Raw genomic sequence first — 18389 nt, 5'->3', positions numbered from 1 at the left:
AGTTATATAGAACCATTTGACTTTTTAAACTCCATAAATATATGACATCGATACGTTATGTTTCTAAAAGAGACAGGCAGGACCAGAACCAAAAATGGAAAGAGCAGCATGATAGGATGGCTATTGTCAGCGCCATAACTTATTATCAATATCAACAACGTGAACGAGCATTTAACAAAAAAAGATTTGGAGTAGAAATGGTTAGGACTGTAATCACAACTAGAATAAACGGGGAGTCAAATGGTGTCTTAGTTGAGCAAATATTGATGGGTTCATAAGACCAAGAAAATATATGCTATTTCCAAATGGAATTCCTATTTAAATAAAATAACCTTAATGCATCAACTGCTAATTAAATGAGAACACCAGAGAGAGAATGAAGAGCTGTGAATTGTGAATACAGCTTAAAAGTGAAAATATTGTCCTCTGGGGTACTATATTAACACCTTCAATTTGCCAGAGAATCTGTAATAATGGCCAATTTACTGTTCTCAGAGAAATCATATGACTGCTGAAATGAGAGAATCTGGAATTCCAAAACCCATTGTTTCTTTTGGAGACAGCCAGGAACCATTGGCCAATGTTGTCAGTTACCTTCAAAAGCTACCCCACCTTGGAATACACAGTGTCATTATTATCTTTGGGATTTTGGGGTCGGGAGGGATGGTGAGAAGGAAAAAAGCACAGAGAAATAGAAACCTCATTCGAACCACTAATTTTTAAGCATTTTACATCTAAAATTTTACAGCTTGGTTATTTTTTTTTCTTCTCCTTTTCCCACTTATCACAAAGCATGATAAAACTGAGAATAAACTGGACATGGAAAAGCTTTGCATGCATAAAAGAGTACCCAGGTTTTTAAATGTATATATCAAGTTTCTACCTACTAACAAGAGCAGGAGGGACTGAGCTGAGGTCCCAAGGGTTGAAGTTATCCGTGGTCTTTTCTGATATTTGAACATAGAAGATGGAGTTGGGAGTTGAGTTTTATGTTCTCTACTATCCAGGATATCCTTTTGGTCTCTCTTCCTGTTTTCAAACTCTTTTGGCTCCGTCATCCATATTAAATATTAAAATGAATGTTCTGGGAATGGATGCTTATTTTCTTAAAAAACTTTATTTATTTTATTTATTTATTTTTGGTAGCTAATTTTTTCTTGATTATTGAGATATAATTGGTATACAACACTGTATAAGTGTCAGGGGTACAGCATCATGATTTGACTAACATACATCATGAAATGATGACCACAGTAAGTTCAGTGACCATCCATCATCTCATAGAGATGCACAATTAAAGAAGTAGAAAAAAGATATTTTGATAGCTAATTTTTAATAGTTATATAATTACAAATGGTCTGTTAAACTACCAGATGTGTTTGGTAACAGCCAAATAACTAACAAAAAGATCCTTTAAAATATACTTCAGTTTTTCTAAAACACCAACTCATTTTAATTTTGTGAAACGAGTTTAACAGTATGCTATTCAACTTCATAATGATTTCCTTCTTTACATAAACATTCCATCCAACTAAATTAAAATATGTATCAAATATGTTAATAAGAAGAATGTTAATAGGAAGAATGGCAAGGCATAATTATGTATAACACAGTCTGAAGATAGTAATAAATAATTCTGAGGTAAACAGAATCAAAATGGAAATAATTAAATTGATGTTTAGCCAGAAATGACCAAGATTTCATGTTAAGCAAATGGATGCTTATTTTTAAGTGCCGCTGCTGGGTTTGAAACTTTCTTTTCTGGGTTGGCCTCTGGAATCCTTTACAAACACTCATGTAGGTTTTGGGGTAGTTTGATCCAGTGCCTTGGATCTTAGCAAGGAGTTACGGCTGTGAAATAAATATGAACCCTGTCTGAAGTTTGTTTTGAGTTTGGAAGTCATTCCGTAACAAATGGGTTCACAAAGATGACACCGCAGGGAAGTATAAATACTGGCAATTGGGGCAGAATTTGAGCTTCTGAATAAAGTTTCAAATTAGCAAAAAGAAAAAAATAAACAAAATTAAAAGTGGGTGAAGAGGACACGTGGCCTCCATCCCAGATGTCAAATTTATGATTTCAAGGTGGCCTGTGATGAGGGCACAAGGTTCAGAAGTCGTGGTTTGTTCGTAAAATGTTGTCAGAAGTCCCAAGCAGAGGCTCATCCTGTAAGATCAGTTCTTTAGAAAGAGAGAACATTTTATTTGTTTTGTAGTTTCTGAATCCGTGAAACCAAGGTGGGGAATCTGGGCTGTTATCCCCCCACCAGCTCCCCCCCATCTAAATTCAGTGTTTCTCTAGGACTGTTTCCACATCGAGGTAAACGCTAGGGCAGAGGGGCTGCTTCAAAGCAAATGAGGCCCTTAATTTATCATAAAAAACAAGACTGGTTGTTAAGGTTTTATTGGATTACAATAAAGGCTCCTAGCACTAGGAGTCTGTGGTTTTATTCCCGGCATCACTGGGGGAGCTTGAAATCAGAACCACAGATTATAGCCGTGAGCTTCCAAATTTCCATATCCTGAGCAAAGACGCTGCTTTCCTGGAGCTAATATGGAATTACATGCTCTGTGATTTTAGGAGATGTATTGGAAAATTTTCTGTTTGGATATCACTTGGAGAGGCTGTGATTCTCCAGTCACCTCCGTGGTTACAGCTTCAGCGTTCTTAAAAAAGGAAAGGAGAGAAAAAACAAAACAAAACACAACACAAGATGATTGTTGTGACTCCCTCCGTTCTGTCCTCTTGTACAGTTTGAAGGTTTTCATTAATTTTTTTTCCTTTCACTGAGTTCAGTAAAAGTTCTCATAAGGTCATCCTAGGTTTTAGGATAGCAGTGGCCTATGCAGATCTCCCAAATTACCTATTATGAAGTTGTATTTTATCAGCCAAATAGACTCTAAAATCTACCGTCTGATGTAAATTATACATACATACATACATACATACAATTATATATTTAGTACTCTATGTACATTTTTTTGATTATTAATTTTTTTGGCCACTGTATTGGCCAGTATTGGAATGAGAGATTAAGTAGAAGACATGAACAAATACATTTTATTTTTCTTCTTGTGAAAGATGGCCGATTGAACTGGTAAAGCAAAATAATATCAGTTCGAGTTCCTTTTTTTCTCAGACTCATTGGTGCGCATGCCTTTAATGAAACGGGAACAAAATCTCTAAAAGCTCCTGCGCACATTCATCACACTGCTAGACACTCCATTTCGTGTTTGTCCTTCAGCTCAGAGCCATTCCAACATTATAGGAAGCTGTGTCCTACTTTTCACAGTTGGAGAGAGAAGTAGGAAGGACGGTCAGTGCCTGGAGGGTTGGGAGGTTGTCTTTTATCTGGTCTATTAACAGTTCAGTTTTCTTCTCTACTTCTGAATAGGAGCTAATCCATGGGAGTTTTCTCTGTATTGGTTAAGATGCCCTTCCCTAAAATGTGTAGGTCGTAGAAAACTCAGACTTAGGCAATAAAGAAGTATGTTATCTCATAGAAGTGGAAATCCAGAAATAGGATTCTAGGAGCCTTTTATTAATAATGTCATTAAGGACTTCGGCTGATTTGGATTTTTGTTCCCGGGTATCCGTTCTTTCCCTGGAACAGGATTCAGCATGCCTGCCCATGTTGATTTGACTTAGCCCACCCCATGGGAAGAATAAGCTCCACTTTCCCCGCCTGCCCCCCTCCCCAGCCCCCCAGAACTTTGGGCTCTGGCCAGTGGTAAGAGAGCAGGCGGGACACCACACAGAAGCTCTCAAAGAGCGGCCGGCTCATGTCTCCTTTGAAAGGGGCTGCCTTCTGCCAGGAGAGCAGCAGGTCTCAATAGCGGCTGCTGCTTACCCCGGGTCTGGGAGGAGAAGACACTTGCGGGGGACCAGGGCTCAGAGTCCCACAGCCCTCGTAGGACAAAGGGAAATAAATCTGTGTTGCCTTAAGCCACTAACACATTGGAGTTGTTTATTGCCACTGGAAAAAATGACTAATTTTAGAACCCGGAGTCCGTCCATCTCTCCACTCCAGTCCCTGCCAGCGAAGGCTGCTTTCTGAAGCTGGTTTCCCTTGTGGCTGGAGAATGACAGCAGTAGCTCCGAGCATCGCCCCCAGATGTGACAGTAGCTAGGGGCAGCCAAGAGGCCTCTCATTCTGTGTTTCCTTAAAAGTAGAGGCGCGTTTTGCAGAAGCTCTGTGGCAGACTTCTTCTGGCACCTTCCTGACCAGCAATGGGTCACAGGCCTGCCTCTAAACTTCGTCACTTGGAAGATGGTAACGTTGCAGTCGACCTGTGTCTCCTCAGCCGGGAGGGCTGACTGTCTTTTTTTTTTTTTAATAGTTTGTTTTCTTTAATTGAGGTATAATTGATGCATAACATTGCATTAGTTTCGAGTGTACAGCATAATAGTTTTATATATATATATATATTTTTTTTTTTTCTTTTTTTTGCAGTACGCGGGCCTCTCACTGTTGTGGCCTCTCCTGTTGTGGAGCACAGGCTCCAGACGTGCAGGCTCAGCGGCCATGGCACACGGGCCCAGCCGCTCCGCGGCATGTGGGATCCTCCCGGACTGGGGCACGAGCCCGTGTCCCCTGCATCGGCAGGCAGACTCTCAACCACTACGCCACCAGGGAAGCCCATGGTTTTATATTTGTATACATTGTGAAATGATCACCACAGTAACTCTAGTTAACATCCATCACCACACATAGTTACAGAAAACTTTTTTTCTTGTGATGAGAACTTTTAAGATCTCTGTTAGCAACTTTCAAATACACAAGACAGTATTATTATTATTTTTAAACTTTTTATTGAAATATAGTTGATTTACAGTGTGTTTCAGGTGATTCAGTTATATGTGTGTGTGTGTGTGTGTGTGTGTGTATGTGTGTATATGTATGTTCTGTTTTAGATTCTTTTCCATTATAGGTTATTATAAGGTACTGAGTAGAGTTCCCTGTGCTGTACAGTAGGTCCTTGCTGGTTGTCTGTTTTATATACAGTCGTGTGTACATGTCAATCCCAAACTCCTAATTTATAACCCCCCTTTCCCCTCCGGTAACCATCAGTTTGTTTTCTGAGTCTGCGAGTCTGTTTCTGTTTTGTAGATAAGTTCCTTTGTGTCATTTGACTGTCTTTTGAACATTATATATGGAGTGAGATGGGGGTGGGGACAGTTAGACACCTGAACAAAGTCAGGTCTTTGCCAACCAGGGAAAGGGGAGAAATGAAAGTGGACAGGCAACCTTCAGTGTTTCCCATGTCCTCCTTGGCGTATCTTCGATGACTTTTCTTACAACTCTCCTTTTTCTTCCCCATCTATTTTCCCTGACATTTCCTCTTTTCTCTCTACTTTGTTCTCTTTGTCATCCTCTTACTTTTGCCTCCTTTCCCGTAAAGCATGGGGTATTCGTGGGAGGGTGACTCGGTTGGGGTTTGTGGAGGAAAATGATTTCAATTTCTTCTCACTTTACGTCCAGCGGAGAATCAACTCACCTGTACACTTGTGAAACATATAGTCTTGGTTCCTAAGAAATGGATTCTCATAGATCGAGTGGAGCATCTCCATTCATTGCCAGAGATGCCCCAGGTTGCCTAGTTTTGAGGATTAGAGAGAAGAGGGAACCATTTCTTTATTTTCAAGTTATAAGGGTTAGAATTAAGACCTGGGTCTCCAGGGCAGGTGGCTGGTCTCAGTAAGAATGCTGCAAACCTCAGGATAGAGCTGATGTTCCAAGCAAAAGTTTCTAGGTTTTCCTGAAATGTCTTGTCTCCCAACTAAGTCTTAGTTCAAAGCCCAGAGCAAAAGGCCTGAATGATGTAAGAGGGAGGAGCAGAAGCTTCAGCAGGCTCAGATATTCCATTTACAGCATGTGGAGTTTCCAGACCGGTGTCCCAAGACTGCGTTCTATTGAAGACTGATATTCCTTTGAAAAAACCTTGTATGTCCCAGAAGGGTTTGGTAAACACATCTTAAATGTTTTCTCCTTTAAAAGCCAAGTGTGATGTGACTTCTTTGCCATGAGAGCTGATGCATTGACTGCTTTCTTCTTAAGGGGTAGAATAGTATAGAGATAGTGTCAAGATTCTAGAATGAGAATGTCTAAGATTTGTCCCAACACCATAGTCGGGCCTCCTGATTCATGGTTCTGCATCCTTGGATTCAAGTAACTGGGCATCGGAAATATTGTGGGGAAATATTCCAAAAAGCGAAGTTTGAATTTGCCATGCTCTGGCAACTATTTACATGCCATTTATATTCTATTCACAACTATTTGCATATAGCGTTTACATTGTACTAGGTATTCTAAGCAGTCTAGAGATGGTTTAAAGTGTACAGGAGGATGTACGTGGGTTATATACAAATGCGACACCATTTTATGTAAGGGACATGATCATCTGAGGGTTGATTGTACCATTTGATACCTAATTCTTCTGTGTTTCCTTCACTTTCCTCATTGGTAAAACTGGGATACTAATATGTGTATTTATTTAGCAATAAATAAATTATTTATTTATTATTATTTTAAATCCCTCTTTCTGTCTCTCTCTCTCTCTCTCTCTCTCTCTCTCTCTCTCTCTCTCTCTCTCTCTTCCCTTCTCCCTCTTTCTTTCTTCTTTTTTTACCCCAAAGAAAATATTTTCAATAGGGAAACAGTTGACTCGTAGGGAGAGTACATACACAGACCAAATATATCCATGAAATTGTTAGGTGGTAAAAAGGAGGTGGGGTGGAACATACCTAGAATATAAAATAACCTTTCTGGTGTTGTTCTTTCTTTTCTAAACTTGCACATGTGCATGGATAGATATATCTGGATCGGTATTGTAATATTGAGGATGTTGTCTCAAACCATTAAGTTTTTTTTTCTGGGCTAGTATGGAGAGGTGGAGGGTATTTTCACTTCTTATGTTATTTCATTAAAAATGATAGGAAAATGAATAATCTTTACTTTTCTGTTTGTTTTCAGTATTTTCATATAACATGTATTTTATTTTATTTTTTTTTTTACAGCTAAGAGAATTTTATTTTGGGTTACTAATTTCTGTTAGATCAATTGGTTTATCAGTGGAAACAAAAAAACACATTGAGGAAGGCTAAGATGTGAAAAATAAGCTTGGGGGGTGAGAGGCAAGGTGTACCCTTTGTCAGTTTTCAGTGACGCTGAATGGGTGAAGTTGAAACTAATTTTAGCAGGTGGGTATTTAAATTGCCACATTGATATTTTTTTATTTGGTTTCAATTATCGAAGAAACACTTTGTGGAGATCCTAACTGAATCATTAGACACTTATAAAATAAGGTAATTATATTATTGGTAAACTGGAAGTGTCCGTGAAAAGTTAAACTTAAAGTAAGGGGTGGTGTTCTGGGGCAGAGAGCAGTGCGACCTGTGTGACCATGGCCCCGCTGATGCCCTTGTGCGTGTTATTGTGTGTGGAGTGTGGCCAGAAAAATGGAGCAGTTTTTTCCCCCAGTTGTACCACTCCTCACCTGTTCCCTCTGATAGAAACGGCCGACTTTGGACAGCCTTAAAGGGCATCTGAGCACTTCTAAGTATATGTCTGTGTGAGAATGTGAATCGTTCTTATTTTCTTGGGCGGAAGGAAACAGCGGGGGCTGCCGCTCTCGGAATCTTAATTTTGTAGCCTGATGGCCTTTGACGTTCTGGGGTATAGTGTACGTCTCTTTTTCCTTTTATGACTGGGGCTGTAATTTTGGCCTATTTTTGCCACCCATAGAGAAGGTGTGGTTGTTTCCCTCGATTACAGAGGGTAACCCTGGATCATTCAGTCAGTAATTCTGGACAGCATTGGACCCATATGTGACCCCTGGTCTAGTGTTCAGTGATCATCACTCTGAAAGCCTTCCCTACATCTTTCCTCCATGGATCACTGCCGTGGAATCTTCTCTCCTTCCTGTTACTGTTTCCTTTTCATAGAGCAGCTGTTTTCAAAATGTGGTTCATGAACCCTTGGAGGTCCCTAAGACCCTTGCAGAAGTCCACAAAGTCAAAGCTATTTTTATAATAATACTAAGAATTATTTGTGTTTTTGTTGTGTTGACATTTACACTGATGGTACAAAGGCAACAGTGGAAAACTGCGGGTGCCTTAGCACAAACCAAGGCAGTGAGAACAGATCTTTTTAATATACTGTGTGATGAAATGAAACGCACGCACAAAGCACTCTGCTGCCTATCAAACTCCAGTGATTGTCTTGAGGAGAAGCCCTTGTGTGATTGTTGCAAACAGAACTAGTTGGGTTTTTTTATGGGATGCTCTGTTGAAAAGAACAGCTGACAGAAAAACTATGGGGTTTTGACAGGTTCTTTTTTGAAAATAAATGAAGCGACCCCAATAATGTCAAGGAAAACAACTGACAGTACTTTTTTCTTTTTTTTTTTTTTTACCAATGATTAAAAATATGAGCCTCAAGCAAAAATATGAATCTTTAGAAAACAGGTATGTGCCACCATGAGCCTGATTAAGTTTCCCAGGACCTAAAGACTTTTCTGATGAGATTGGAGGTGATATTGATGAATGTGATTTTGGATGTTGCCTAATGAAAATGTGTTAGCATTCAGAAAATCTGCAAATCCCATTGAACTAATATCTTCCAAATAACCAAGGCTTGATGATACAAAATTATATATGGGTAAAAGATCCATCAAAGTGAAAGGTAGACCAATGACTTTTAATGAAGTCATTAAGTACAAAAAGTTTATTGTTATGGGTTCAGGTATCACAATGAAACTAACTTTAAGAAACTACCACTTGTCAAGTTTGGTGTAGTGCTGAAGATGAATTTCCACAATTATATAAAAAGGTCATCAAAATACTCCTCCCTTTTCCTACATTACCTGTGAGCTTCCATTTTTTTAAACCACTTCAACCAAAACGACATATCACGACAGAGTAAAAGCAAAAGTAGTTATGAGAGCCTGAAATTTTAGTCTTTAATTAGGACAGACATGAAAGAGATTTACAAGATGTAAAACAATTGCATTCTTCTCACTAAATTTTTTTGGGAAAAATACAGTTATTATTAATAAAATATATTATGTCACCATGGAATAAGTTTATATTTTAACAGATAAAGACATTTTTAATAAATTTCTCAGCTTTAATTTCTAATGTGGTAAACAAAAGCTTTGGTTCTAAGACCATGTACTAGCCACAGGCACAAAGCATTGTAAAATCGACTGTTCGATTAAAGTACATGCCACATTTTGAAGGAGAGCTCCCCAGTACTCTCAGGGTATCAACCTGTTGCAAAAACTGGGCCATTTGATCTCTTCTTAATACTTTGCCAAGACAGCCTGGCATCTCCACCTAATTTCCTCTGTAGAACATCATCCTTTCTAAGCTTCAAAGGACCATTCCAACAATGTACTGAGACAGGCTCCAGGTGTCTTTGCCAGGATGTTAAATCCTAAGACATGGGAGCGTTGCCCTTTAGTGGAAAATTCTCTCCTATCCAGGTTTATATTCTGGCTGTGTACTCCCAGCCTCCAGTCCTGTGTCCCCAACATCAATTTCCAGGCATTTCCTCCTAGTTGCCACAGGTATGGAGAAGCCATATCCTTCAACTATTTTGATGATGATCCATTTCTTCCCATAGCAGCGAGTAGACTTCCCCAGTTGGGCTATGCTGAGCACTGATCCTAGTTACTGGGCTAGAAACAACAAGAGGAGCCAAAGGAACATCTTGAGAGGCCAGACAACATCTTCCTTAGATGAGAGTCTTCAGGCCACAGGATGCGATTTTTCACTGGCAACGACAAGAGACGGCTTCTCAACACCTGGATGGTTCATGGGACAACGGAAGTTCCAATTTTCTAAAAGTATCCACCCTCCAAAATCCCTGTCCCAAGTCCTGTTGCCACCTTTTTAGGGTTATGAGTTTCATATAGGAGATGTTTTGAACTGTAAATTCAGGCTCCTTTGTAACTCCACCACTCTTAAGAACAAAGCTTGGGCCTCATTTTCAGCACAGCTTGCCTGCTGGCTGCAGGATATGTAGGTTTCTCCAAAGCTGCCTGTAGGCTTTCTGGCTCCCATGCCTTGCCATGAGTTGACAGCTGGCTGTCTCAGCATGTAATTCTCTTTCTTTAAGGCTTCCAGGATATTTAACAAAAGCTACCCAACTCTACAATCTTTTTAATTGTCACTGTTCTTATATCTCTCCAGAACTAGAGAAAATGCATAAGCCAGTGCTTCCTCTTCTGCCTGGACTTGATCCACCCCAGATGAGCATCTTAGTAATTGTGAGCCTGCAGCTGGCCAGGATTATCACCCCCCCCCCCCAACTTGTCATCAGCAATAGGAGGCCTCTTGCCGTTTGGCGAGTGATCCACTTCCAGTGTCTCTCCTGAGGCTCTCTATCCAATTGTCTAAAAAGCAAACTCTGGGATGAGGGCTCAAGTACCAGTAGCTTATGTTGGAGTTGAACCCAGCAGGCATATGTGGAAAGTAGATAGAGGAGGTAGAAAGGAAGGAAAGCCAATAAAGTATGTTAATAAATGGGGTGCCATGGACCACGGGGGTTTCATCCTGCTGGTCATCCCCCTGTTGGCAAGAAAGCTGGATGTTTCTCCACCAGCTTCAGTCCCTACTGGTTGCCTAGAGCAATAACTCCTGGCACTTCTGGGCTGACCGACTGTGGGCTGAGCTTGCAGCTATAGCCAGAGCCTTCTGGTAGACAGAGTAGCAGATGGTTCAGGTAGGACACCACCAGTGTGCGTGAGAACTGCCCAGTGATGCTGCAGGTGACCTCCATGGGGGGCTGCAGGATATGGGCATGACACTGCAATCCGTTCTGAAAGTTAAACACAGGAGCTTCGACCCGATGTGGGAAAGGACAGGGATTCACCGAATATTTTTGCACATCTTAATGTCTTGATGTTTCAAGTTCGTGCCTGGTGGTTTAATGGAAATTGTTTTAGTCTAGGAAAAGACTAAAGGCAGGCCAGGCCAGTGAGAAAACTGTGATAACGATCCAAGTGTAAAGTGTGGAGAGGCTGAAAATAAGGCACTAGTAATGAGCAAGTACAACAGATCATCCCTACTTCTTGTTCTTTCACTATTACATATTATTCCATGGAAGACGATACCAGGATGCAGCTCATAAGTATAGCACAGAGCATCAAAAGACAAAGATATGATATAATGCCACAAAAAGGTAAAAACATGCCACTTACATATAGTGTAGAGACATGTATGTGAGTAATGTGGACACCAAAAGTGCAAAAAAAAAAAATGCGTCAGAATAACAAATACCAAATTGACAGTGGTGGTTAACTTCTGATAATTGGAAAGAGGTTTCTTGAAGTTTCAGCTGTGTGATATTGCTTTATTTGTTAAACTGGGTAGTGGGTACATAGGTGCTCACTATATAATTATTATACTTTTTTGGTGTTTCTAAATTAATGCAAGATGTATTTTAAAACATTTTAAAGCATAGGACTTGATGGCTTAATGAAAATAAGCCAAGTGGATTCCGTGTCTTCTCCTCATGGCTTTTTACAATATGATAAAAAAAGAAATAAAAACTTTTCCACACACATGTGTACACAGATACTCACATAAAATGATAATGAGGAAACGATTTTAATGTGTTACATTTTACTCACGGTCTATGCTGAAGCCCGGATAAGTGAACATTTTAATTAGCCGGTGACCTGTAATTTCCATTTGCAAAGGATAATTTATAGAAGTCTCCTAATTATAATACAGAATCACCGAGTTTAGAGGGATCCACAATTAAATGAAGTCATTTTTACAAGTGTCTTCAGGAATAGCCCTAAGCTTTAAGATGGATTTTCCTCAAAGGAGCAAATCATAGAGCTTGAATTAAACAGCGTGGACGGGTTTTTATGATCGGCCGCTCTAGGCAGGGGGGTGGTGATGTTTCTTTCGGGCACAAGTTTTCCAGGAACAACCGCGTAACCTGCCTGTGTTCTTGCACGGGAGGGGTTTAGTCTTTTGAATGCTACTTACACCAGAGTGCTTGGTGAATTTTGCCACTGCTGGATGACACCTCGAGAGAAACAGTACAAACAGTATCTGGTGCGTTTCCTCCAGCTGTGGTTTCACTTACCACAGCCCATCTCTGCCCTCACTGACTGTCGGTGATGTCAAAGTGCCCTTCTAAGGGACAGATGGAAAATAACTCAGAGAACACGCTGGTTTCTTATCTTGCCACTCAGTTATTCCATTTCACAATAGGACTGAGACCCTCCAAGAAAAAAAAGATGCTCAAATCACTAAAGTTTTCTCTGAGTATTTGTGAAGTAATTCTGAAGACAGCAATGCAGATTCACAAGGAGAAAGCTCTGACCATAGCTTTTTATAAAATGAAAGCCAAGCCTTTTTATCCCTCCAAAATTTTATGTACTTGTTCCCAAGGGTGATATTACTTGCCATATCCTTGGACTTTGAATTTTATTATAATTTTTATGGGTGGAGGGACTGCATTTAATAAAACTTGAATAAAACTACATTTTTCCTTTGCAGCCAAATAAAATCGAACCTCAGGACATTTGCAGGAAAGCTATATCCTGGGTTTCTGGTTAGGTTGTCACAAGGAAAGTGAGAGAGACCCAGGAATTTTACGTATAAACCGAAGATTCAGGGCCTTTTGTTTCTTCTCCCTTAGTTCTGACTTTCTTTGCCTTTCTCTTTGAGAATGAGAAAATAATGGCTCTAATCTGGCTCTAGTTTTCTCAGTGACACGGGAAGAAGGAGATTGTGTGGTTATTTATTTTTCATAACCAGAAAGAGAGTTTCCTAAGTTTTCCACAGTATGGGGAGCCGTCAACCTCTGATAAATGGAGACTTGCGTTCTTGACTCCATATCTTGTGTGTGCGCGTGCACGTGTGTGTAGGGGGTGTCGGGAGAGAAGAGGGGTGGGGACATTTCTCTTTCATGTACAGTTACAACTAAAAAGATGAAGTCTATTCATCATTGAGACTTTACTGTTAATTATTTTAATTGGATCATTAAATTGCTTATGCCTTTAACAAATAGTAGGGAGCAGAACAGGCCTTAACCCTTAATTCAACAGATTGTACGGAACTATTTGCTTGAGGCATTCCACCAGGATTTTGACAGTTGTGTGTGAGGAAGGGAGGCTTGGACAAGGGAAGAAACTCTGGGAGAATGGAGTGCTTTGGGTGGGCACTTTGGACAGCTACAAACAGCTACAAGACAGCAGAAGGCCTAGTATTTAGCGTTTGGAACTGTGTTATGTGGCTGAATACAGGCTTGTGTGTGCACGTGTGTGTGTGTTTGCGCACACGTGTGCAGGAGAGGGGGGTACTTCTATCATTTGGTGCCTTGAGCCGTGGGTGCTAACCATCCTGCTAGTGCAGGGGACAGGACCACACAAAGACCTGTCATGCCCCGAGTATACTCTTCCTTCTGTTGAGAAACTGGTCAAAGAAAAAACTGAATTGAAGCACTCAAACTTCTTGTACTTTGCAGTTTTGCTCAGAGTTCTGGTGGCAGTGATAGAGAGTCATCGACTAATTTATCTAGTGCGACCAGCCTTGGTGTTCTCTTGGCATTGGAGCCCAGAAATCAATGAGTCAATTGGGAAGTAAGTCAAAGCAAAGCCAACAGCAAAGGCAGGTTATTAACTTGTCCAAAGTCTCATAAATTATGCCCAAAGCAGGAGTTCTGGGTATTGCAAAACTTTTTTTTTTAAGCTCTTATTTGTTTGTAAGCAAGACATCAATATCTAGTAATCTTCTATCCTACTTTCTTTTCTTCCCCACTAAGCAGTTACATGCTGTTGTTTCCTTTTAAGCATTTTTGAAAAAGGATGCTTTAACTTTTTTTGAATGTTAGCAATGCTATAAATATCTAGAGATCGTGATAAATCATTGGTACTCTATGGATTAGGCACTTACCCGGTGGAATCAAGACATTAAATTAAATCATATGTAAGTGATAATGTACCTATAAATAGCATCTCTAGCACCTATAGGTAATGAAGTGTTTGGAATCGTTCATTTCAAAATATGAACAGTTTGGGACCAGAGCAGCCAGCAGATGTTTTCAATTCTGGGCCCTTTGTTTGCCATGGCAGATGCACCTTTGCTGAGTCTGGCTGTTGAAAGGATGGCCTTTGCTGGACATGTTAGCCTTAACACTGCTTAGTGATTTGTGTTGAGCTTTTAAGCATGAAAGGAAAGCAGTGTGGTCTTTTTTTCAGAGAAAGAATGGATAAAATGTCCCTGAGTCAATACTAGGAGGGCATTATGACTTTTAAAAGTTGGCTAAGGCAAACTTCACTTAACAATGCCTGGGAGGTCCCTTTGAGTGGACTAAATCGTGGGTAATGATATAATAATTTCTTTAAAATATAGTGTGGAAAACCAGTGTCTGTTCGCAAATGTCAGATCTGGTATCCAGGAAACCAGCATCGCTACTTTTCGAGAAGGGTCTGTGTTTGTAAACTAAAAAGAATTTCTAATAGCCTTTGATAAAAACAAATGCATAATCTGACAAACAGAGTGAGAAACATGCAAGACAAGGACAGTCTTCGCTTTTGACTTTAAGGATCAATCCTGGTAGAAGGAGCTAATGCCCACACCATTCCGTGCAGTTTCCTAACATTTGGTTCAGATTGTTTGATAAAGAAATATATTATAGTGAGGCTAGTATGATAGCTGAAAGGAATTTTAAAAACACAGCTTCCTCCAGTACTACCCAAATAGTCAATCAAATCAAACCACATTGTGAAACAGGAGTGATGTTTCTAATGGCTTGAGCCCATGTTGAGACTATTGGTGAAGATCTGGAATATGGCGCATTCTTGTCCTTAATCCACCAGGAAGGTTGAAAGCAAATGAAGAGCAGTAGCAACAGATTCAGACGATCTAGTGGTGACACAGGAGGCTTGGTTTCCAAGTAACCTTGAGGAAGGGGCTGAAAGGCATCTAGGACATCCAAGCATCAAACTAAAGCACAGTATGTGTCTGGGCATCTTTGTTGGTCTTGGAGCCAAGTCTTCATTCCTCTTTCTGACAGTAGAGCGCTCAACTGGCAGGTATTATCTTTTACAACCATAGGGATGATTTTCTGTGACAATAAGACACACAGGAAAAACCACGTCTTTATACCAACACCTACTTGTTCACAACACTGGCGCTGCCAAAGAGGTGGGGATTGTTGAAGGAGAAGTTAGAGGTCTCCTGAAGCAGGGAGTAAAGGTAGAGATTCTGTGATTCATCCTGGGCGTAAGTCAATGGAAAAGACTGCAGAAGTGTGAGAAGAGTTTCCCATGGGCCAGCGGGGCCCGAGGAGAGTCTTAAAGGCTGCCGGCAGGTCAGGCTTTGCTTTACTCAGCAGGCTGAGGGCTAAGCCAGTCAACCTGAGCTCTATATTTCTGGGGAATTAAACCAGTAGATTATACTGATCTCTCAGGAGAATTACGATATGAACCCCTTTGATAGATGTCCGATTACTTTGGATTGCACGACGTTTATGAGTTTCTCAGGAAATTTGGTGTACCCCTTATTTTGCCAAAGTTAACTTGCCCTTGCAGTCCTGGTATTTCAAAGCCTACATTCCGTAGGAATTTGACTGAAATTTCTAGGCCCAGAGCTGTTGTGACAATTGTGATTTTGATTAGAGTGACAGAAAGGTTAGGGAGAAAAAGAATTAGAAATGTGATAGGTGGCTTTACAGATTTAAGTTTAGATTTGGAAATAGAGATGCCAGCCACAGGCTCTAGCTCGTTCTCAGTTTAAAGGGGATTTAGAATGATCTCAAAGCCCTTCCCACTCCAAGGGTTTACCATTTGATGATGATAATGCTAAGACAGAAGTAAAAGCAGAGGAGGAAGGAAGGTCAAATTGATGAGCTGGCCTGGGTTGGGGAGTGGAGCAGCCAAGGGTGGGTTTCAATAGACCAAGTCTTGCCTTCTGAATACTTCTCTCAGTTCATCAGTCTAGCAATCCATCCAGGTGTGTCTCTGCATCAGAGTTTCCTAGGTTACAGTGTCCGACTCGGCCCACTCTAGTTGGGACCGTTGGGGGCGGCAAAATCGAACTATAGGAGGCGTCATAATATAATGGTAAGAGTTTGGGCTCTGGAGAGAGACTACCTACATTTGAAGTCCAGCTTTACCACTTGCCAGAATATTAAGGAAGTGATTTACCTTTCTGTGCCTCAGTTTCCTCTTCTGTAAATGGGAATTGTAAAGTACCCACCTCATAGAACTTTTTTGACGAGTACATTCATTTTCCTCTGTTTAGTGTCTTCTCCATGAGGGCAAGGACTTTTCTGTGTTTTATTTACTGCGCATCCCTGGCACCAAGAGACAACTCAGCGCATAGTAGGTGGCTTGATGTTTGTTAGATGAATGCATATGTATGGTGTTTGGAGTAATACTCAGAACACAGGAAACCCTTCATAAATGTTGGTTGATGGCGTAATTTTTCTTGAAAGTGCGTATTCTGTTTGTTTCCTTCATACTTTCAGTACCCAGCACAGTGCTAGCACATAGGACAAAGACGGCTGTGGAAGGCGGAAGAATGTCCCCGTCCCCCAAAGGTGTCTCCTTCCTAATCCCCGAACCTCTGAATGTGTTAAAGGACACGGCAAGGGGGAATGACAGTTGGAGATTAAGATTGCTAATCAGTTGACCTTAAAGTAGGAGGACTGTGTTAGCTTATCTGGTTGGGCCCAATGCGATCATAAGGATCCTTCAAAGCAGAAGAGGGGCAGAAGAGACTCGGGGAAAGCGACGTGACAGTGAAGCAGGGTCAGAGAGACACTGTATTGCTGGCCTTGAAGAGGGGGAAAGGGGACCACAAGGCAAGCACTGTGGGCAGCAACAGAAAATTACTAGAAGGCTCAACAATTATCTGTTGATTTGAGCCTGAAGAGAGCTCTCGTTGATGCTGTTTCTCAAGTACAGTCATTCGGTGATGTATTTTCAGGATCTGCATCAAAGGGACATTCTTCTACAATCTTCACAAACCTGCTTGGCATGTGTTCTTGTTTATGGAAAATCCAAATATATATTTGTGTTCTTTTGAAAAGGTGTGGCAGTCGGAAGGGACATCGTGCAGGAGGTTAAGACTCTAGCGTTCCACAGCAAGCTGAATTCTCAAAGCCCTAACTGGTTTCACGAAGTAAGCAAAAGTTGGAACTTCCATGTAGACTCTGGCTGACATGTAGACAAAAGAAAGGAACCTGCTCAGCTGAGGGCCAGTAGCAGGTCCCACTGAAGGACACCCTGAGCTGGTCGAAGTCCTTGGGCCATGGTGAAGGGGCCCTTTCCTTCTATCCGCTATTACTGGTCACTTTATATGCACTGTCCCCGTCATTTCTCACAACTCCGAGGGGAAGCTCAGACCAGGAAATCTACACAGATGAAAATAGGCTCAGAGAGCAGTTTGCCTAATGTTCCGCAGCTAAGAAATGATAGGACCCCACTAAATACAGAATACAAAGAAACACCTTTTCAGAAGCTTTATTACGGAAAGTTTCGTATGTATGGAAGAGTTGAGAGCCTATTACAATTTACTGTCCTGACCCATCACCTCATTTCAAAAATGATCAGTTCATTAGCAGTCTTGTTCTCCTCCACCTCGCCAGCCTCCTGTACAACTGGGTTATTTTGGAGCAATTCCCAGATATCGTATTTCTGTATGTATTTCCAAACGGTGAATATTTAGTAAAAATATAGTCACAGTACTGCTTTATGCTTAAATTAAAATAATAATTCCTTAATGCTGTCCAGTGTCCAGTCAGCATCTGGATTTCCCTGATTGTGGGGTAGGATTTTAATCCGCGTCTGAGCTAGAAGTTTCAGTTACACTTGTGTGATCAGGTTGGCGAGTGAGGTTGGTCCACTCTGAAACGCTTGCCCCGCAGCATCCTTTGGTCCTAACTTCTTCAAATGCAAATCTGCTACAAACCGTAATTCCCTGGAATCCTCCACAGGCAAGCAACAGTTATAGTTCCATTAATATGCTTTACAGATGTAAAAAGTAAGAAAAATGAGAGAAAGGTATAGCTTGCTTCAAATTATGGATATCTGGGGGAGGGGAGGGAAGTGACACAGGAAAACAGAGGAGGGTGGGGAACCTTTCCCCAGCAGAAACAAGGTAGGCATCTTTATTCCAAGCCAGGAAATAATACTATCCGTGAGCTCTTGGCTCTTGTCAACATGAAATGATTGTGTAAAGGCACCTAGTTGATGAACCTGATTTTATTGCCATTTCTAATAAAGGATTTCAGCTAAAGGATTAGATCAGTAGCCTTTGATTTCTAAACTTAGGTAGAAGTCCAATTTTGCTCTTTGGTTCTCTTTCCGTGCATTCCTGGAATTCATGAGTTTTGCCCCGAACTTTCTGGGAGCAAGGG

This window comes from Hyperoodon ampullatus, assembly GCF_949752795.1.
Source record: "Hyperoodon ampullatus genome assembly, chromosome: 19".
NCBI classification, from domain to species: Eukaryota; Metazoa; Chordata; class Mammalia; order Artiodactyla; family Ziphiidae; genus Hyperoodon; species Hyperoodon ampullatus.
The sequence above is the reverse complement of the archived record's forward strand: the minus strand, read 5'-3'. Positions refer to the sequence as shown.